Source organism: Protopterus annectens, chromosome 2.part1 (assembly GCF_019279795.1).
Source record: "Protopterus annectens isolate FY-2018-M chromosome 2.part1, PAN1.0, whole genome shotgun sequence".
Classification (NCBI taxonomy): domain Eukaryota; kingdom Metazoa; phylum Chordata; order Ceratodontiformes; family Protopteridae; genus Protopterus; species Protopterus annectens.
The window spans coordinates 1,916,285,125-1,916,309,435 of record NC_056729.1 but is presented as its reverse complement, the minus strand read 5'-3'; positions in this window follow the sequence as shown (position 1 = coordinate 1,916,309,435).

The window sequence follows — 24,311 nt, the reverse complement described above, 5'->3', positions numbered from 1 at the left end:
AGTTCTAACCAGTCGAGTTTTTTGAGTGCAGAACAGTCGTGAGACCTAAAGGGTGAGTTTGCTGCATATCTGGCAATTCTATTATAACAGGAGTCTAGTTTTGCTAAATCATTTTTCTTAGTTAATATGGGTAATGCATAGAGTAGAGTTGAGATCAGGTGGGAATAAGCAATAATAGTTTTTGTGTTTTTTTTTTTTTTTTTGTAAAATACTCCATATTTCTATATAGTGTACCATTTTTTGTGTACTTTTTTATGGTTTGGGATATGTGTATGTCAAATCTCATGTTGCTGTCTATTTCTACTCCCAGCAGTTTGGCATGAGGTGAGGGTGAGATGATGGGGTTGTTTATTGATACAATGTTGAATGTGGGGAGGGGTACAGTAGCTTTAGTTGGATGGAATAGCATGAGATTGGTATTTTGGGGGATTAGAATTAGATGGGGGTTTGTTAGCTAGGTTTCTACTTTTAAGAAGGACTTTTGTGCTAGTGTTTGTAGTTCTTGTAGGGTAGTAACAGCACATATCACTGTAGAATCACCTGTACATTGAATAACTGAGGCTTGGGGTTGAGGTATGAAGGTTGGTTGTAAAAATAGAGAAGAGTAGGAAACCTAACATAGATCCTTGGGGAACTCCTAGGGTCACAAGAAGAAAGGATGAAAGATCTTTTTTCCAATGAACCTGGAGAGACTGTGTTCCAAAAACTATCTTAAATCAAGGAACAAAAAGTAAGTGCAGAAGTCCGCACAAGCACAGTTAGATACTAGTCGAGAGAAAATATATAGAAAAGATAATATAGAAGAAAGGGGGAATACAGGCAACTGTTGTCCTTAGCACTGTGCACAAAGACCTCTATCAAAAAAATACATATGATATTGTTTGACTAGCACTTGCAATAAAGTTGGCAATTACAGTAGGTTCCTTATGGCTTGAGGACCTACATTTATGGATTAAATGCATCTTTTTGTTTAGTTAGTGTGTTCCTGTGTGTCCCAATCATAGTAGAGCGATATTTTTCACTGGCCACAAAATCAGCTGGGGGAGGGGTACACAACTCGAAGATGGTAATGTAAGGTAGGGAGATTTTGTTTAGTTAGTGTGTTCCTGTGTGTCCCAATCATGGTAGAGCTGTAGTTTTCACTGGTCACAGAATCAGATGGGGAAGGTACACAACTCGAAGATGGTAATGTAAGGTAGGGAGATGGTAAGGGTACAATGCCGAGGTACGCGACAGTTGCTGTTGCCTTAGCAAGGATTTATAAACAGATCCATACTTCCTTACATTTAGATATTGCAAGGCTTGTCTCACATCTTCTGATTTTGCATCATTAAAAGTAAAACTATTCAATGTTCATTATCTTCTCTGTAAATATAAGTATGAATTCCTCTAATAACTGAATCTCAAATTACAAGAATATCTTTTCTGACCAGACCTGAAGAATGTTTAACTTCTAATTTAGTAATACGTACAAAGGAATGCACTTCATCACCATTAGTCTTATTAATCCCACTGTTTTCATTGTGTATTAAATTTGCAAGCATGCAATTCTCATCCAGCTGGCTTTGTATATCCACAGCCTGAGACATGTAGTCAACATCTGTCTTTGTTGTTTTTTTTTTTCTTATTGAAATGTTCTTCAATCCTTCTACATTTAATTTTCATTTCTTCCTTTTCACTTGTCCCTTACCTTTTATTTTTCTACCTTCTCTTTTGGAAAAATGATGCCTTTTTTCTGTAGACTGAAGGTTTTCTGATATAAAAATATGATCATTTCCTGTAACCTGTGTGTTACATAACAAAGCAGTGTCCTTTTTAGTACGTATTCTCTTTACTTTACAGTCATTAATCAATTTCTTTTTCTTCCTTGTTATTTGTTGAGAACTTCTTCCTTCCTTTTTTTTTTTTTGTTTCCTTCTAAAAACTCTGAATCAGCAGATTGCTGAATACTTGCATCCAGAATTTCAAAATTGTCAAGAACTGTCTTCCATAATGTGATGCATATTACCTGGAAAATTCTATATTCACCTTATAATTAGTCAAACAACACCAGTAATACTAAAGCATTCTGCAAATGTCAGTAGCATTGTAGTTATTGGAGATAGGAAATGAATATATACAAGGAAATAAATGTATTTCCAGTAAATTCTATATGCATGTCAGAATCATGCAGTTTATAGACAAAAGACTGACATAACACTAGCAAGATTAACAGCTGCGTTATTATGGAAAATGCTTTGCAGGATAGTTTCCTTCATTTGTTTTGTTATTAAATCTTCAAATGAGCCTAACAAGAAATTTAACAATGGAACTCACTGCAGCCTTAAAAGAAGAAAAGAAAAAACAAAATTGGTGAAACCAGCTTCTATTTCATTTTATTTGCAGTCCTACAGTTGTATACGTAAGGAATATTAATGCATAATTCTTCAAGAATCATTGAAACTTTTAACACCCCTGTTCATTATTACATTTCTCATACCTAATATTATACCCTTAAGCAAGACAAGAATACCCTTTGAATACATAAAAAATCATCTTTATAATTTAACCAAGTTTGATTCCCACAGCCTGCCACTGGCTATAGTCTGACTTTGATCGAATCATCTAATCAAGCATTATTTCTTGTTCACTACTGAAAAAAGTGCACTGTGAACATAGGTTCATAGCTGGCTACTTGTCTTGCAGTCCAGGGTATCATATAGGAGACTAGCCCAAATTCCCAGTTACTTCCAAGCACTGTCTGGTTAAATGACTTGCTCATAGTCATACAGCAGGCAAATGAAGGTAAGTGAATCAAACCCTGTGCCTTGGATTATTACTCACAGCCTTAACCCTGTACACAAACTGACATACTACATAGCCTGTTAACAACATATATAGATAGATGGATATATTTTTAATGTAAAGCCTTTATAATTTAAGCAGAATTGTGGGCTACTCCAAAAAACAAACAAAAAAAATATTTGATGTACATTACCTGTTAAAATTGGCTTTAAGTTTCTATGTAAATATTTGGAATTTTTATACACAATTATGTATTATGTACTGAGTTTTATTCACTTGTATTTTTCTTTGGAACTTTTCTCCCCTGGACTCCATTGAACATGGGCCCCTTGGACCCAATGGACTATCCTGGTAAACAAACTGCAATAAAAAAAATAAAAATAAATTGGAGAGGAAGGTATTCTTGAGTTGTTATAGTATATTATACCATATTTTAATTTTAACTCTCATAATTAAAGCACAAGTCAAACAATCAATGTGTCTGAGGCAAATGTTGAACTAGCAGAAAATAAATTTACAATATTTTCCTTCAGTTCAGTGTTTGCCTCACACATATTCAATTGTTTGAAGACGATATCAAGATTGGGATTCAAAGACAAGCACTTCTTGTGCCTGTGCAACACTAAATATCAATCTTCACATAGCTAGACCTGACCTGTACCTGTTCAGATATGTATCAAGACTTGTATAGCGGCAGAAGTGCAAGAAAATGACTGCACTGGGAATCAGTGGATCAATGCCACTGCGAGAAGTAGCATTAAGTAGGCCCAATGGAGGGGTGTAGTATTAAAAGCACACGATCAGGGTGTCACGGAAATGTAAGGCATGTAGACCCGAGTGAAGCTGAGAACATATCACACAACCAAAGAATTTCCACATTACGGCCACATGCTTGGTGGCTGACAGCACAAGAAAGGACTGCACACCATAGGTGATAGTGGCAGACAAACAAACAGAAGGTGGACATCTGTTAATGTGTAGGGTTGGACAACAAACCAGATATGGGGAATGACACATAAAGCAGGGGTACACCTAGCTAGAAGACAGTGAAGGGTACTTGGATGAATTCAGGCCAACCCAAACCCAATTGACAGAGACAACAGTCACCCCCGTGACTGATGTCATATGCAGCCTGCACCAGCAGTGGCTTGATAGTAGATGCTTTCAGGACACATAGTGCAGTCAGTAATGCAAGTGAGTACTCAAAAGTGATGAGGAAGGGGTTGACCTGTTGGTAGGCCCGACCATGACATTCTCCACAACTGCCAGTAGGTGAAACAGGTGGCACTATTAGTATTAGTCACTACTAGTAAAGGAGAATATGTCCAAAAGTTAGCCCTCCAGTCACCTTCAGCAGTGTGGCTTCTGTTCCCTACTGTAAAGTGGGCTGAATGACACAACCCAGTGTCAGAGGTATTGTTAGGTGCAAGCAATGGTAACTGCCACCACTCCTCAACCATAATCACATATGGACCAGCAGAATGAAGACTATGAAAGTGAGCACATTATTGCTTATATATATATATATATATATATATATATATGGTTTATCATTAAAATTTTGCCATGCAATTGCACGGCTGTGAAGTATTCAAACAACAGATGTTCGAATACTTCATATTTCAGCAGGTTACTTGAGCGAACGTTATAATTGCGAATGGACTGTGCATTTGCAATTATAACTTTCGCTCATGTAAAGGGATCTCGGTACAGTGCGGTTAGGGAAATACATCCCATTCCTCACTGTAGTGTGATCTCTGAGTTGGAATATTAAGTTAGGAGGGTGGGGGGTGCAGCTTGCCCCCCTGCATAAATGGGATTTTAGGCTAGCTAGTTAGGGAGTTAAGGGAAGGTGGGATTGCTGTTAAGTGTCGAAAATGTCGTGAGCGACATTTTCGACATTAACAGCTGTTTTCCGACATTAGGGGCATTCGGTATTGTGTACTTTCGGCGAAAGACTTCGCTAATAAGTAAATTTTTTTTTATTTTTGAAATTATGATAGTAAATACATATATATATATATATATATATATATATATATATATATATATATATATATATATATATATATATATTATACACAAAATTGGAGGTGCACAGTCTAGTATCCAGTAGTGTTTATGGCATATTTACCTTGCTGCCAGGAGAAGCTCTGTCTACCCAACCTTCTCCTTTTACTACTTAAGTAAGTCAAGTTGGCATCACTACAAGTCACAGTAACAATTCCTGCACTCTTCACAAGATTGGATAATGGTGGTGGCATCACTCACTGTACTGGCAAGCACATGTCAGATGTCCAGCTCATACAATGGACTATCATACTGGCTCTTCTGAAAGCCTGTGTGGAGGAGCAATACATATATAAAGCAGCAGCATTGTGTTTCCAGCAGATGAGGAAGCCATATTCACTCAAGGAGCAAAACAGCAGCCTTGTGGGAACAGATGCACTTTCAGATGTTACAAAATGTGTATCACAGTGAAGCGACTGGGCACTATTAGAAGCCTCTGAAGTGCAGAAAAACAGTGGTATGAGCCAAACATTCTCCTTGCTTTAACAGTGTAAACGTGGATCCCTTGCCCTAGGACAAGCATGCTAACACACTGTGTTAAGATAGCAAGTCAGAGATAACAGTCTTAATTTCCTTCACTAACTTAACTGTCATTCTAAGAACTTATTAATATGATATAAATAGAAATACCATATTAGGCAGACCTCATTAAGACAAGCAAATGCGGCATCGGGGCAGTACAGTTATACTTTGGACTTCAAGACAGCAGTACTGAAGGAAGACAATATGTCTTAATGTTATCCTGCACTGTACTCAACACCCATAGTGGATGGCAGCCAAAGGGACACAGAAATGGTCAATCTCTATGAATGAAGTAAAATGATATGATACTGTCAAGACCAGTTTCGGGTGGGGGTGGGGGGATGCAGAACCATCAGATACATACATCAAGGTCAGGACGTGCCACTCAGGAAACATGGCCTCTGTACACAGAATGCAGCACAGCTACATATATTGCTGGGGCAGGATGTACAGTAGTTCAGTATGTTGCTACACACACACACACACACACACACACACACACACACACACACACACACACACACACACACACACACACACACACATATCAGATACATACATCAAGGTCAGGACGTGCCACTCAGGAAACATGGCCACTGTACACAGAATGCAGCACAGCTACATATATCGCTGGGGAAGGATGTACAGTAGTTCAATATGTTGCTACACACACACACACACACACACACACACACACACACACACACACACACACACACACACACACACACACACACACACTTGCTATCATTTGTTACCCAGATGTGTGAAAGAGTTGCCAAGGGACCATCAGAGAAGCAACAACTGTAAAAGTTCTATACTCAGGAGGATGAGGTGATATTTCCAATCCCCTGCACATACACAGCATGCTACCCTGATCATAGGTAACTAGTGTAACAGGAAGTGATGCAGGACATTAGGGCTTTGTTCAGGGTGTCCTCTCAGCCAAATGAGTGGCAAGTGTACACACATAGAGCGATAGAGAGACAGACAGTTATGAATGTATTTAAGGAGAAGGGGCAGGTATTCATCAAGGACAAGGAAATGGAATTAAATATAAAAATGAGAGGCAGATCCTGAAGGAATATAATCCGAGGTACAACACAGACATACATCCTTCACAGTGCATCAGAAAAGATGAATGTTATTTTTCAGCAAAGTAATTCCTTTCACCTATAGCCAGTGAATGAACAGAGCAAGAAATTTACCAAAGCTGAGTTAGCATTGTTTACAGTTGGCAAAGAAGGGCTAACATTTGGAAGGTAATAAAGATGTGCATGTAAAAAAGGAATGAGGTTTAAATTGCAGAACTATGATTTGGCATTTATATCAATTTTGACAGAACAGATGGGTTATTGTGCAGGTAGCTAAGAGTACTACAGTTTCACATGTTGACAGTTTGGGCATATCAGACTAAAGAAGTTGAAGAAAACAGGTAAGGAATTGATGAAGTAGGAGAATTGTTTGTGTAGTGATAGCTGAAGCCTCTCATTAAGGTTTCCTGGTAGTGCTGGTAATGACAAACGCTGATGAAGGTATTATGGTGGATGCAGCATGGGTGTTCAAGTAGATTTGACATTACAGTTGTAAAATAAAAGTACTGTAATTCATATAGTGCCAGTAATCTATGTGGACTAATAACTTTAGAACATATGGTTTAATGAATAAGTAAATATATATGCAGACAATTAAGCAGTTCTATAAATCTAGTGCATATGGATATGCAGTTTAACGGTTATTTTGATTAATAAGGAAACATTTTTCCAGACTGGTTTGGGGGGTTTGCAATGAAAATATGCCAAAAAAGTGTGATAGATAAACAGAATAAACTCAGTTTCAACCTCTGAAAAATACAAGCTCATTTTAGAAACAGGAAAACCTAAGTTCTGGCCATGAAAAGGCTTTCCCACAAAGTAATAATTTAGCGTAGAAATGCAGCTTGCAAAATGGGAACTACATATGAGTTCTCCGGCTTCCTGTCACATTCAAAAACGTGTTTGGGGCATTTCTCCATGGGCCTCTGCTGATAATTGGCTTTGTTCCAAGTCGGTCTTTCCCAGTGAACAAATGTTAAATAAAGCAAATAAATAAAAATATCTGGGTGAAACAATTTTAATGGATAGTGGAGTTTTCTTTTTTTCTCCTTTGTGTGTAACCATGGAGTAGTGTATGTAAATTTAGGGGTGTGAGAGTGTCCTCCCACAAGGGGGGTGCAGGAGCCATAGTGACCCTGTAAAAATCACCTTCCTCTGGCATTTGTTGAAAGGGACTTTGATTGTGGTTGTATTGAGCACTCAAAGAGCTGTTGATTGATCAACATTAATCTGGCAGATGCACCCTTTGTAACTGAGTATTTAACCCAATTTAGTTGGCAGTGACACTAGTTAAGGGGAAGGAGGCTCAGGTCATGGAATCTGCATGGAACAGTCAATAATTAGAGAAGCTGAACTGATTCCTGCTTATCTCACTCATAACTAGGATGTCAAGCCCTTGATCTCATAAAACTAAAAGTAGTGTTTCATAAACAATTGCATGTAGTTTGACAACTTTTGATTGAACAACCTAAACTCATTAACCTGTATTTCAAACTCAACAAGCACATCTCTAACACCCTATTAATAGCCTATATTCTACCCCATGCCAGTCTCCCAAATGTACCTTACTTCCTTGGGATAGAACAGATGGCATCAAGCCCCCCCCCAAAAAAAAAGTAATTGCCATTTTAGATTTTAATTTAATCCTTTTAAACAGCACACCACAACAAACATCATCTTTACACAGTTAGTAAATTATTTCACAAGTTCCCCAACAGGTACCTACTAATTAGTTTTCTTAGTTATCATCATTGAACGTGTGATAGTACATAGGTTAACGGCATTGCCTTCTGTGTTTCGTGATCATTGCCATATAACATTCTGCATTACATCTCCCAGCAGCAAACCACCCCCCTCTCCATAATATCCTTTCACGCCAAAATCCAAATAAGAATGACACATCTACAATAAGATCTCACAGTACTACAATGGCATAACCTCTTGTCTAACACTGAACCCTCTGCTCTAATTTCATCCATTACAAATCAACTCTTCAACCAACAAAAATATGTACTCTCCCAAAATTGCTAGGCTACTAAATCAATATAATAAAACTTGGATTATCAAATAAATCAAACTCTTTAAAATTATGAAAAAAATAACTATTTAACAAAAAACCAACAATTCATAACTCTAAGGAACCTAGTCAAGAAGGCCACCAGAAAAATAAAAAAATCAAAGCAAACTCAATGAAATTGTCCAAAATCTACACACAATTCAAGAAAAAAAAATTGGAAACTAGTGAATCACATTGCAGGTTGTACCCTCCACAAAGATATCCTTAAAAAATGCTTTTAAAATGCCATCTGGGTATATTATCTCCATATACTTCCTACACAAATTCCCCTCATTATCCTCCACCAACTCCTCTACCCCTCACACAAAGCAAATGACTAGCAGATATATTCTACTTTAAAAGATTCTCCACTAAAGACATAATAAAGGAACTTGATAAAATCTGCACTGATGCCCCTCCAAGAACATATCTAGTCTCTACCCCTGCTCATCTTCTTATGCAGAGATGTCATTCTATAGCCTCTAAAATGCCTCTTCAACTTATGCATCACCTGTAATATCATGCCATCATAATTCAAAAACAACTAAGGTCACAACAGTCCCTAAATTCCCAAAGCCATTCATAGCCAGAGACATCTAATCCATCTATGTCCTTCCTACTTTAGGTTAAATACTCACAAGACTGATTAACAACCAACTAGCTTATCACCTGTAGCAATACAGAACCTTTTCAAATCACTAACATGAATGTTGGTCAAGCAAATGGACAATAGCAGCTCTGTAAACAGATGGCATTCCTCAGGAAAGAGATAAAAGCCATATAATTGGAACCATCTTACCTGGCCAAAGCAGTCAATGTTGTTGACCAATCCCACCTACAAAACTCACTATTTAATACCAGAATAGGCCTTAGGTTCATAGGTTCATAGGTTCATACTAGGCTATCTGCCCGAGGGCATTTACAAGCCTAGCCCATCGTTTTGTGGCTTACGCCACCCCTTAAGTATGGGGAACTATACCCATTATTTTGCTGTGCCTCTGTCGAGCAGTGACACTGAGGTAATCCCTGGGGTATATTTGCGATCTCCCATCCATTGGTCAAGATTTCTCTTGAACAAGGCCAGCGAGGTGCTCTGCCTCACATATACCGGGATTTTGTTCCACAGCATAGGGAGTCTTTGGGTGATGAATCTATCCCTCCAGCACGTCCTATTAATAGCCGTGTCGAGGTTTAAGTCTCCCGCCCTTGTGGCTCTGGTGGATCTAGATTTCTTGAGGTGAAGCATATTCATCAAATCTGGGTTTGACATGGCCTTGTATGTTAGGCAAAGGTCACCTGTGAGCAAGCGGTGGCGACTGAATAGAGCTGGAGTTCTTTCAGTCGGGCAGCATAGGACAGATTTTGAGACCCTTTATCCTTTTGGTGAGGAACTTTTGTGGTCTCTCCAGCTGCTGCAAGTGTCGGGTCAGATACATTCCGAATTGGGCATTGTACTCAATCATTGGTCTGATGAGTGATGAGTAAAGGGAGACCATGACCTCCCTTGATCTAGATGAGAATCCCTTCATGATAAGGTGGGCAATGTAGAAGGTCTTCCTAACTACTTTAGCTACATGGGTGTCGAATGACAGACTACAATCAACCTGGGTCCCCAAGTCCCTGATAACTTCTTCTGTGCTCAGTGGATTGCCACCTATTTGGTAGCTAGGGGTAACCTTGTTTTTCCCGAAGGGTATGACTATGCATTTTTGGCATTTAACTTTAGGCCATGGCTCTGGCACCAGTTATCCATTTCTGTGAGACCCTTCTGAAGGATATCTGTGTCAGATGTGTTTTCTACTATGGCTCCCAGTTTGCAGTCATCTGCAAACTTTGTCAGCCATAACCCTCCTGTGTTTGCTTGTACTTGGAAAAGTAGATGCCAAACAAGAGTGGGCCCAGGACTGAGCCCTGTGGGACCCCACTTGTGACAGGCTTTGAGTCTGACATGGCGCCAGCAACTCTGACCCTGTGGGTTCTGTCACTCAGCCAGTTTGCAACCCATCTTGTGATGTATGGGTTAACATTTAAGCTGCTGAGTTTTTCAATGATACCCCAGTGAGGTATTGTATCGAAGGCCTTCGCCAGATCCAGGTAGGCTGTATGGACTGCCTTTCCCTCATCAATGGCTTTGGTGACTGTTTGAAAAAGTCAACCAAGTTTAAAAGGCATGATCTGCCTTTGACAAAGCCAAACTGGGTTGGATCCAAGGTCTGCAAATTCCCTATGTCTTTATTTATGAGGTCCATTATGATCCTCTCCATGGCTTTGCAGATAAGGCTTGTCAAGCTAATAGGCCGGTAATTTCCAGGGTCGGTGGGAGCACCGCCTTTGTGCAGTAGGACCACAGCTGCAGTGCACCACTCGCTGGGTACATATCCAGAGGTAAGACTTTGATTAAATAGCTGTCCTAGTTGTGGGTTTAATTCCTCATTGAGTTCGTGGAGCACACAGCCGGGGACACCGTCGGGTCCCATGGATGCTGTGTTTTTTGCTTTGGAGAGAGCAGTTTTAACTTGGGCGTTGGAAATGTTTGGGGCTGCAATCGTTTGGTATAGATATCTCTCCTTTTGGGGGGGGGGAGAAGTTTGCACTGAACCTGTCAGCCAGTATGTTGGCAATGTCTGTAGGATCAGTAATCTTCACATCATTTTTGACTAGTTCTGAGCATATCTGGGAGTTTCCTCCCAGGTTTCTAACATAGCTAAAGAATGCCTTATGATTGTCTTTTGAGTCTTTAGCTATTTTTCTCTCAAAATTTGCTTTGGATGATTTTATGAGAGCTCTTAGTTTTTTACTTATAGTGATCAAGGGTGTCTTACCTTTTAAGGATTTTGCTCTATCTTGTAGTAGCTTTCTCCTTTTGTTGTAGAGTTTGTTTATGGCTGGGGTCCACCAGAGTGGACGCTTGCCTTTGGTACAGAGAGTCTTTGTTTTGCTTGGGATTGCCTTATCCATGCAGTCCTGCAGGTGCTGGTAGAAGGCATTTGTGAGTGATTCAGCGGCTTGAGTACTGTTTTCCGCTGGCTCGGGGGCCTTAAAGGAGACCACACTAGTCTTTAGAAGTGTGAAGTCGGCTTTCGAGAAGTTTTTTACTGTGGTCTTTTTTATTTCAGGTGGGGTGGGATGAGGACCTCCAGCGAGATTAGTTTGTGGTCTGATCTCACCAGTGAGGGGTATACTTCCGGTGTTGAACATTGTGCTCCCATGTTCGTGATGATGAGATCAAGTATGTTATCTCCTCTTGTGGGGATGGTGACTAGTTGTTCCATGGCATTTGAGTTTATGAATTCCAGGAACTTTTGGGCTAGGGTGTTTGGGCTTGAGTAGTGTTCCCAGTCTATATTAGGGTAATTGAAGTCACCTAGTATGATGGTGTTTGGTGATACATTTATCCTCTAGTGTTTTCAGGAAAGCCATGTGAGGTTCCTGAGTTTGTGAGGGTGGCCTGTAACATGCTACAATTTGCAGAGCAGTCTTGCCTATGGTTAATTGCACCTGGATGGTCTCCGATGCATCGTGCGTTTCCACCAGTCTTGAGGTGTGGGTGTCCTTGATGAATATGGATACCCCCCCTCCTTTCTTGGTATTGTCCGGATTTTGGGGCCGGAACGCATGATATGAGGTAAAACCTGATAGTGCTGGGGTGCTCTCAGGAGCCTTGAACCAGGTTTCTGTCACAGCACAGACATCGATGTTCTCCATATTGAGAAGGGCCTCGAGTGCGTGCATTTTGAGATTTAGACTTCTGGCATTGAGCAGCATTACCCTTAGTTTTTTTCCTTTTTTGTGTTCTAGGGTGGTAGGTTTAGAATTTGAGCCTTGCCTAAAAAAGGCACCTTCAAGCAGCAAATCTGTTCAAGGGTTTTCTCTCCAGCAGATACTGCCACAACCTCACTTATTATGGGAGTCCACCAAGGGTCAGTTTTGTCACCAGTTCTATTCTTCCTCTTTATTAGTAAACTCTCACTTGACCTTAACTCACTAGCTATCATTTGTAATGTCAGTGATATAGCTATCTACATTTCTGGCCCAGCCTCTTATATATTAAATACCACCAAGAGTAAACCTTTTCTGCTCACAGTAATTGGCATAACAAACACAAACTTATCCTTAGCATTGGAAAGATCAAGGCATTGTTTTTGGAACTCCACAAAAATTCAGCAATATTGTCTATAATAAAGCCCAGTAAACAGAGAAAGAACACTCGTACAAGTAGCTTGAAAACTGGATAGACCACATCCTTACCATCAAAAACCATATTAAATGTACCAAATCAGTAGTTAAGAAAGTAATATTTTGGGCTAGGAGAATCTTTCAGTTTCTATCCCCAAAGCTTGAGCTGCCATTGAAAAGATGGACTTACTTCCCCAACTATAATTTGTCTTTCCTATTGGTGCTTCAATATCCAGCAAAAATCAGGAGACTGTTGGTAGATCAAAGGCAGAATTGACTGCTACCATTTCAGTGAAAATGTTTTGCTAAAACGACTTTTGCCAACAATGGAGAATCCCCTATCGTCCACTTTTGGGTGACCTAAGAGCAGATATATTTAAGTTCAGATGTGTTGGGAGAGTCCCCACACATGGGGGGATCAGAGGAGTTTGCCCCTTGCAAAAAAAACAGATTTACACTGACTTTTACTGAAAGTGCTTTTGGTGACACGTTTTCATATAGTTTTTAGTTCATGAGGGAAGATGTTGATGTATTGACATGTTCCCCAAAAATCTTACCACACTCCAAACAATATCTTATATGTTCATCAATCTTTCATGGATATAAGAGCACCACTGTGTCATCTTTCAAAAAACCAAGTGGCTAAGCATTCCCATAGGGCAGTACTTGCCTTAGTGACCATGATCCTAAATCTCTTAAATTAGGAAACTATTCCTTATTTTTCAGGCAAGGTCTATTAAAGGCAACCTGCACCTTGTAGTTTGTTTCTATCAGCATCCATCCATAGTCTGCAGACAGTAGAAAATATACTGTGCTATACCAAACATGCTCTCCCTGTCCTTGTCCCTAATATTTGGGAGCATATCTAAACAAATAATATCCAATCACTTTGTAACAACACACAAAAAAGAAGAAAACCCCATTTTAAGGAAGCATACTGAAAATATTACCAAAATGGTGAAGTTACAGAAACACCTCTCTTTCTTTTGTAATACTACTTTTACTCTCTCAGTCTTGTCCTCCTCTCGAACAATGCATATTTATAATACCCCACCCACAATGGTTTTCTGCTATCCTTCTCCTAGCCCCTCTTCTACCTATAGTGCTACCATTCTTTGACCTGTACTACTTACAGTGCTACCATTCAATGGCCTGTTCTACCTACAGTTCTACTATTATATGACCTTTTCTACCTACAGTACTACTATTATATAACCTATTTTACCTACAGTGCTACCATTCTATGGCCTGTTCTACCTACAGTACTACCATTATATGGCCTGTTCTACTTACAGTGCTACCATTCTATAGCCTGTTCTATTTACAATGCTACCATTCTATGGCCTGTTCTACCTACAGTACTACTATTATATGGCCTGTTCTACCTACAGTGCTACCATTTGATGGCCTGTTCTACCTACAGTGCTACTATTCTTTGACCTGTACTACTTACAGTGCTACCATTCTATGGCCTGTTCTACCTACAGTACTACTATTATATGGCCTGTTCTACCTACAGTGCTACCATTTGATGGTCTGTTCTACCTGAAGTGCTACCATACTATGGCCTGTTCTACCTACAGTGCTACCATTCTATGGCCTGTTCTACCTACAGCACTACCATTATATGGCCTGTTATACCTACAGTGCTACCATTCTATAGCCTGTTCTATTTACAATGCTACCATTCTATGGCCTGTTCTACCTACAGTACTATTATTATATGGCCTGCTCTACCTACAGTGCTACCATCCGACGGCCTGTTCTACCTACAGTGCTACTATTCTTTGACCTATACTACTTACAGTGCTACCATTCTATGGCCTGTTCTACCTACAGCACTACCATTATATGGCCTGTTCTACCTACAGTGCTACCATTTGATGGCCTGTTCTACCTACAGTGCTACCATTCTATGGCCTGTTCTACCTACAGTACTACTATTATATGGCCTGTTCTACCTACAGTGCTACCATTCTATGGCCTGTTCTACCTACAGTGCTACCATTCAATGGCCTCTTCTACCTACAGTGCTACCATTCTATGGCCTGTTCTACCTACAGTGATACCATTATATCGTGTGTTCTACCTACAGTGCTACCATTTGATGGCCTGTTCTACTTACAGTGCTACCATTCTATGACCTGTTCTACCTACAGTACTACTGTTATATGGCCTGTTCTACCTACAGTGCTACCATTCTATGGCCTGTTCTACCTACAGTGCTACCATTCAATGGCCTCTTCTACCTACAGTGCTACCATTCTATGGCCTGTTCTACCTACAGTGCTACCATTCTATGATCTGTTCTACCTGCAGTGCTACCATTCAATGGTCTGTTCTACATCACACTATCCACTCTTTTATGTACTCTGTATCAACAACATATACGTGTTACTTTTTTTACACTGTTTCACTTGCTTTCCATTCTATTTTCATTCGCACATTATCGGTGAAAGTCATGCATTGAAATGCCACCTGCCAGTCTAAAATACTTACTGTAGAGTTAAATATATAAAAGTTACTCAAACTTCTCAATAATTTGTGTTTTATTTCCTGTATTCTTAATACCTGATATTGTCACTTGTATTTACTTGCTTGTTTTATATTGACTATTTTCCTGTTTTATTAATTTCATCAATTATTTGTCCATATTCACTGAGTTGAGTCTGAAAATACTCCTGAGATCAATGCTATGCCCTGGTTAACAGATAGTTTCATAAATGTATACTAGGCTAATGACTACTGGGACTTTTATAAACCTGTCCAGATATCCAAAATGCATCCTGCAAGTTTATATGCTGGCTATGCTTTCCAAATGTATCCCTCAAGTTTATGTGCCTTATAGGTTATTTTAAGGGGTATATGTAATCTAGGACAAAATTAACTGACTGCCTATGTTCATTACAGATATAGGTGCTAGATATGGGGTACATTTCTGATTTTCCTTCCACTGGTCCATTTTTCACTTAAATGTGGTTAAGGAAGAGCTCACATGGATGCAAAGCCTGTTCTAGAGAGGGTATATTATCTGAGTCACACACCTACCCATCCATCATGCCCTATTTATGCTGAAGCAAAGTTTAAAATACTATATTGATTAATTCTGATACTATTTAGTTTCTTTTTTTTTTCATAATAAATTTTTATTGATATATATTTTCAAAATACAATAAAATCACACACATAATTCACTACTATTACTATCAAAACTATATACAATATCTACATGAAATGCTTCCATATAAAAATCGTCATTATTCCAAAAAAGAAGACACCAGGGAAGAAAAACAAAGCCAAAACATTTGTAGAAGTACTTTGCGTCCATACATATCATACATGTTTTCAAAACATTGTTTCCTCCACATATACATCCAAACTTTAATATATTCCTAATAACAGTATTATGCTAATATAATGTTAAAAACCTTTTCCCATATTTTTGGGCTATTAATATTTTTGTTACTTTGCTTCAGGAGTAATTTATGTGCTAATATATGCTTTATAGCCACAAGCTTGAAATTATCCCATGATGTCTTGTCTGGTTCTAACTAGTTTGTAGCTATATATAACTTCATCAGCAAAAAAATATTCATACATGTTATAGTTTGTGACCTAGAGAGCTCTCTTGGTGGAACATGTAGAATCATAAATTCCCATGATAATGTTGAACTTTGATAACCCATCTTTTGTAGTTGTGTTCTAAGAGAATTCCAAAGTTTATATATACACTTGCAGCTCCAGAACATATGAAGAAGATCCGCCATTTGATTTGTGCAATATGGACAAGTTGGAGAATTCCTAGGATTAAATTTATGTAACCTAAGATGAGTATAATAAGCATTATTCCAAATCATCAACTGCATATACATCAACTTTTGAAAAGAGACCGATTTTATTGTTAAATCAATTGCTTTTAATACCCGATTATCTGCTACTGTCATTTTGTTTACCCAATACCCTGACAACAAAATTTTATCCTGGAATTTTAAATCTTTAATTAATTTATTTGTTGTTGTTATAAATTTGACCTTCTGTTGGACAGCCTGCCACAATTCAGAGCATTTATCCACAATTCCAACTACCGGTTTAAAGTTTTCAAAATGACTCAGAGCAAGTTCTCTGATTTGTCTCATGACAACCATATAACTCTTAGGAAGATTCAATTCCTGCCTAACTTGCGAAGCCGATAAATGAAATTTATTAAAAACATCAATCAGAGTCAAATTAACTATTAATGGGAATTTACTAAGATCAATCAACTGATTATTTAGTTTAAAATTGGGATTCCTATGGAAAGGCTGAAAAACCATCATATATTGCAACAAGTCTACTGATTGGAATAAATTTTGCAAAGATGACACATATATTTTTAAGTGGTCCATAATCCCATACTTTATCAAACTACTTTTATCCAAAAGGGTAAAGCTTTAGGATTTATGTTCTGATCTAGGATATGCTTGTAATTCAAGACCACCCAATTTGGTATCCACTTTGTACTAATTACCTCGTAATTAGCAATTCTTAAACACCTATTGGCGTTCACAATTAAATAGTATACTTCAAAATTCGGTAACTCAAGTCCTCCTCTACTCTTCGGGGTCATTAATTTCTCATACGATATTCTAGTTTTCTTTGGCTCCCAGATAAATTTAGCTAGATCTTTATGAATTTGTTTAAAAACTGTCTTTGTAATTGATACTTGAGCAGACCTAAAGATATACAACATTCGTGGTAATATATTAATTTTCACTATTGATACTTTTGCCAGTACCGGTAATCTTAAATTCCTCCATCTGCCACAATCAGCTACTATTAGTTCCCATACTCGTTTAATATTATTACTATAAAAGTCTTTATTATCCGTAGAGAAGCTAATACCCAAGTATTTGATATTTTCTTTACATGATATCTTCCCCACCAGGGACATTATTGAAAAAGGTTTATGGATTCTTAACGGGAAAATACTAGTTTTCTCCAAATTAATTTTATAATTAGAGACTTCTGAAAATTCGTTTATAACATTTAATATCTTTTCACTATCAGAAATTGGGGTTGTACAATAAATAATAAGATCATCAGCAAATGCCGACATTACTAATTTAGTCCTATAAAGTATTGGTGCATTATGATACAAATTTTGCTTAATATATAAAAATAGAGGTTCTAAATAAAGGTTAAACAATAAGGGGGACAAAGGGCAACTCTGCCGTATACCATTTTTAATCTGTATTCTTTTAGAATAACTCCTATTAATATATAACGTAGTATACGGATTACTATATAATATTTGTAGTATCTGAATAAATTCCTGTGGCATATTGAAATAAGGCAACACATCAAACAAAAAGTTTATATCCACTCTATCAAATGCTTTCTGAGCATCTATTATAAGGGCATAAATATTAGATTTGTTTTGTTTAGCATACATCATCATATTATGTAATGTAAGTGTGTTATCACTAGTTTGTCTAGTTGCCATGAATCCAGCCTGTTCCTTAGAAATTAAATGGATCATAATCTTTTCTAATCTACATGCTATAATGGTAGTTAGAATTTTCATATCCACATTTATTAATGCTATTGGCCTGTAATTATCCGGGCTTTGGGGGTCTGAATTAGTTTTATGTATAAAGATTGTTTTTGACGCATTAAGGTGGGGGTCACTAATTTTATTTCTGATTAAATAGTTAAATACATGAGAAAATATTTTACCAAAACTATCAGCAAACTCTTTATAAAATTCAACTTTCAAACCATCAGGACCTGGTGACTTATGTACTTTCATATGTTGAATTACATATACTATTTCCTCTGAAGATATAGGTTTAATCAGATCACCTTGCAGACTCTCCTCTAATTTTGGAAAATTAATTTTTTGCAAGAATCTTTTATTCTGTTTATGTATAGACCTATCAATTTGACCCTCATAAACCTTGGTATAGATTTTTTCGAAAATATCAATAATATCCTCAGTTTTAGAATACACTGTATCATTGCATTGTATTTCCGAAATATGTACAGTTGTTTTCGATTGATTTACAATCCTTGCCAATGCTTTTGACGGTATTTGAACATTATTGGCATATTTCACTAAACACCTATACTCCTGAAGTGTTACTCTACTATTATGCAGCAAGAAGAGATCCCTTTGACATTTCAACATTTCCTTCTCTGTTTGAGCATTAAAATTCTGAATCAGTTCTTTATCAAGTAGCTTCACTTTTGTTTCTAATTTTTGAATATCATTGTTTTGCCTTTTCTTATAATATGAGGCTTTTTGCAAAAGAAATCCTCTAATTTGAGATTTAGCTGCTGCCCATTCAATATCAGGAGTATGTTCCTGAAGCTTCATCCTATCTGTTAAACCTTTCAGATATTTTACAATTCCATCTATTATATCCTTTTTATTTAACAGATTTGGATTAAGTGACCAATTGTAACCTCTATGCATTCTTGTATCTTTTAAATCTTTAGAAAACCTTAACGAAATTTTTGAGTGATCCGATAGATATTGAGTATGTATAACCACAACTTGTTCCAAATTAATTAATGCTTTGGATATCAAGAAAAAATCTATCCTAGACCACATTTTGTGGCATGGTGAATAGAAGGTATACTTAATTGCATTATTAATATTATGTGCATAACAAAAGGGGTCATATAATTGAAAATCTTCCTTGAAGTCATTTAATGCTATCCCGGCCTGCTTATTAAATGCTCTTTGTGGACAAGACCTATCCAACTTTGGATTTTGATAGGTATTCCAATCCCCACCCACAATAAAATAATAACCATCATACTGTGTTAAGATTGGATATAATGATGTTATGAAACTTTGTTGGTCATTACATGGTGCATATATATTCAAAAGTAAAAGAGGTTTATCAAACGCATTATCCGATAAAATAACATAACACCATCGCCCATTTTGATCCACTTTAGAGTCTAAAATCTTGTCTTTGTATTGAGTTTTAATAATTATAGCTACTCCAGCACTGTTTGTCTTACCTTCTGATGCCACTACCGCTCTAATCCAGTTCTTTTTCCTAATATCATCCCACTGATCATTTAACAAGTGTGTTTCTTGTAAAATGCAAACAGTGCTTTGTCCTGTAGCAATATGTGTAATAACAGCTTCCTCTTCTTCAAGTTCTGGAGCCCTTTAACGTTCCATGAGTCTAATTCCCACATTGACAGGTCTAATTATCCAATAATAGTATAAAAGGTAAATTATCCAATGGATATGTATTAACTGCATACTAAACATAATCTGGAAGCATTTCCTACATCCCGTCCCCAGCCAGTGCCTACCCACTTTACCCCTGGACCAGGACTTATATAGGTCTGGTATGTGAAAAAACATGAACAAGGTTAAAAACACAAACATATTTAAAAGCTTCATGTAATAAAACTTAAAACATTTCCTAAACTTACAACCTATATATTCTAACTTAGCTACTACAAAGTCTAAACTAAACATTCCCTAACAAACACTGCTATTGCTCTACAGCTTATGTTCCAACTATTAATTAAGCAAATCTCTATTGTAAGGTAGTATTACCATTTAAAGAAAAAAAAATGTTTTTAATATATTAACTAGCTACTTATACCTACCTCAAATACCTCTTTTGTTACAATCATTATTTATATACCACTTTTATTGAGAGAGAGAAAGAGAAAAAAGAAAACAAAAAAAAAACAGACAGAAAAAAATAAATGCATCCCACATTATAATTCTGTACCATACACAGTGCCTGCAACTACCAATTATCAAAGTTTTGCAATTGCATGCTTTAGTTCCTAACTATACTGACATTAATCATCTGATTAACACCATCCAATAGCCACTATTTACCTATTTATATTCATATATATAGTGCTATACCTTGCACCCACTGCAGATATTGTAAAAATATAATTTGGTTCAAAACTATAAGCATAAGGAAAAAGAAACAGGAAAAACAGATGTTATTATATGCTTCAGGTACATATTCTAATGTTATTTACTTGTTAAAAAAAAAAAAAAACATTAACACATTATGTCAGTTCTTTTCAGCTTCTCAAACCAGGAAACCATCAGTAATACTCGCGACAGGGGACAGCTTTTGCCGCCGGACCCCAGGAAGTGTTACATCGAAATCCACACTCTCAGCTGCATTCAAGAGATTTCCTGTTTACCACTTGACGAAAAAAGTTCGTAGAGGTCATAAAAGTTCGGAAAACGGCCAGCAGACCCTCGGATTATGGCAAACAAACAGTTTTATTGCTTTTACAGAGGCCTAAATGACTTAAGCAGGGAACAAAGGATTACCTAAGCCTCGAAGTGTAGTAGATACTGGATCTGACCTCAGGAGCATGCCAGTCTCAACGGAAGTTTCTTTCAGCCCTCTGATGCAGGTAAAACTTTAAAAACCTTCAGAAACACTCCCTTTGCCTTGTTTTTAGTAGAAACAGAGTATTTAATCCCATCCACCATAAATGTAAGCACATTAGGATATTTCATCTGGAATTTAATTTGCTTGTCAATCAGAAATGTACAGTATGCAGATAAAGACTGCCTAGCTTGCCTTACTTGCAGTGGTAAATCCTGAGCCAAAGATATTTTATTATTTTTCCACATAACAAAGCCACCATTCTTTTTTGCAGTAAAAAGTATTTTGCTAACATCTTGAAAGTTCAATATCTTAGCATATACAGGTCTAGGCATATTAGAAGCTTGTACCTCTCTCAGTGCTCTGTGTGCCCTTTCGATAACAATTTGTTTCACTCCATCAGCATCATTTAACAAAACTTCAAGTATTTGTGTTATAGTTGGTATTAGCTCTGCATACTGAATATTTTCAGGGATCCCTCTAATAATAATATTATTTCTCCTAGACCTCGCTTCTAAATCAATAAGTTTGCTTTGCATGGCTTGTAACTCCACATCATGTGCCTTTGTTTTCTTCTCCAGCAAGTCTATTTTGTCCTCGGTTTCTGAAATTCTAGCCTCTGTTTTGTCCATTCTCTGCAGCAACTGATTACATGAAACTCCAAAAGTTTGTATTTGAGTAGTCAGTTCCTTTAACGCTTCTTGTATAGGCAATAAAGCATGTTTGATATCATCCATGTTCAGTGGCTGATCAGTTTTAGATCTAGTCTCTGGTTTCTGTTGTTCCTGCTGTCTAGTAATTCTTTGTTTTTTCGCACTCCCATCCTTTACTGGTGACTGTAATTCCGACAGCTTTGTTTTGGTAGTAGTTGTTTCCATGCTTTTTCCTTCTTGTGACATTTTCCTTTTCCCAAGCTGACAGGTAAAATGAAGAATGCAGACAGTCCTTTGTTTATTTCTCTCTTCAGAGCTAGCTAATCACTTGGAATCCCGATAGATAAAGACATTTTTTTCCACTTTTTTTCCTGGTTATAGACTAATTAAGTGTAGATGCATCTTTTTTTACTTTAATTTGATGTTCAAACCTCTTGGTATCGACTCAGGTTACAGATTTTTCTCAGGTTTACTGAGGAGCTGCAGGTCAGCAGTGTTTACAGAATGGCAGCCATCTTTGAATCCTGATACTATTTAGTTTCTAATTGCCTGCATCTATGCAGGGCTCTGCTAAATGCTACAGAATTTGTAGATTAAAACAAAAGTGACTAAGACAACTAAAAAAAGAACCCTCTGGTCAATGAAACAATCTCACTTTAAGCCTCATTATTTCCCAACTCAGATAGACCAGGCTTACTTTCCACTGCCACTAAAATTGTAGCCCCAGTCTTCTTAATGGTTTTAAACTTATGATGATGATGTACACACAATCCAGGCAGTTCCATAACAAAGGCCTGCAGACTTCTCTAAACAGGAAATCAAAGCAGTAAATACAATTCAGAAACAGAATAGACACTGCAGAATGTAGATCTAAATGGCTAAAAATAATCATAGACTCAATTAAATGGCTAAAAATAAGCATAGACTCAATGAAAGAAAGAAAGAGAGTAAGAGAGAAAGAAACAGAGAAAGAAAGAAAGAAAGAAAAAGAAACAGAGAAACAAAGAATGAAAGAAAGAGAGAAAGACAGAAACAGAGAAAGAAAGAAAGAAACAGAGAGAAAGAAATAAAGACACAGAGAAAGAAAAAAGAGAGAAAGAAACAAACAAAGAAAGAAAGAGAGAAAGAAAAAAGAAAGAAAGAAAGAAATAGAAAGAAAGAAACAGAGAAAGAACGAAAGAAACAGAGAAGGAAAGAAAGAAAGAAAAAAGAAAGAGAGAAAGAAAGAAACAAGCAAAGAAACAGAGAAAGAAAGAAAAAAAGAAAGAGGGAAAGAAAGAAAGAAAGAAAGAGAAAGAAAGAAAGGGAGAAAGAAATAATCAGAGAAAGAAAGAAAGAAAGAAAGAAAGAGAGAGAGAAAGAGAGAGAGAGAGAGAGAGAGAGAGAGAGAAGGAGATAAAGAAAGAAAGAAAGAGAAAGAGAAAGAAAGAAAGAATGGTACCTCCTATACCGAGCCAACAGATATTGTCAATATACTGGCCAACAGATTCAGTGCCAACTTTACCCCTCTCTCCCTCCCAAAGTACCAGTCATAATACCAGTAGATTGCCAGGCACCCAGTATTACTGCTGCACATATTAAAACAGCACTGTCCAAGGCCAAGAATACAGCTTCCATGGGACCTGACAATGTCCCTGGCTGTGTTCTACATGAACTACAGAGTGAACTGGCACCTCATCTGTGTGCCCTGTTCAATCACACCTCACCTCAGGCTTTGTCCCTGCTGAATGGCGGACTGCTACCGTCATCCATCTCCACAAAGAAGGAGTGACTACAGACCCTGGGAACTATCACCCCATTAGCCTGATAAGTCTGATATGCAAAGCTATGGAACGCATCATCATGGACCTAATAAACAAGGATATAGGGAATCTCTAAACTCTGGATCTCACACAGTTTGATTTTGTGAAGAGTAGATCATGCCTGCTCAACTTAGTCAACTTCTTTGAGTCAGTTAACAGAGCTGTGTATGAAGGCAAGGTGGTTCATACAGCCTACCGTGATCTGGCCAAAGCCTTTGACACCATTTCCCCACTCAGGAATCATAAAAAAACTCACTAAGCTCACTAATCCATCCCTATATTACTAGGTGGGTAATTCACCAAATCCATTCTAAATCTTGCAAACATAATTTCCCACGTAATACACCCTAATCCCAGCACCTCAACAACAGATCAACATTGCTTCTCTCTACAACCAGTTCTAACCAAAACAATTTATAACTACTTGACCAAAGTAAAACCCACAACCCTAGCAGCCAACAAACTCCCAGCAGAATACCTTAAAATCACAGTCAAAGCCATCTCATACCCTGTCTCCTTATTAATAAATATTTCAGTCTCAGAAAAAATACATTCCAACTTTCTGGAAAATTTCACACAGAGTACCATTCCATAAAGGTTCCAAATCAGGTGAACTATCCAACTACCGACCAATCACCATACTATCCCCTTCTGTCAAAAATACTAGAAAAATGCATACATTTCCAATTTCTAAACTATCTCCTAACTAATCAACTAACACACAGGATGGATTTTGGCCCATTAATAGCATCACAGCAGTCCTTATCAGCTTTTCCAAC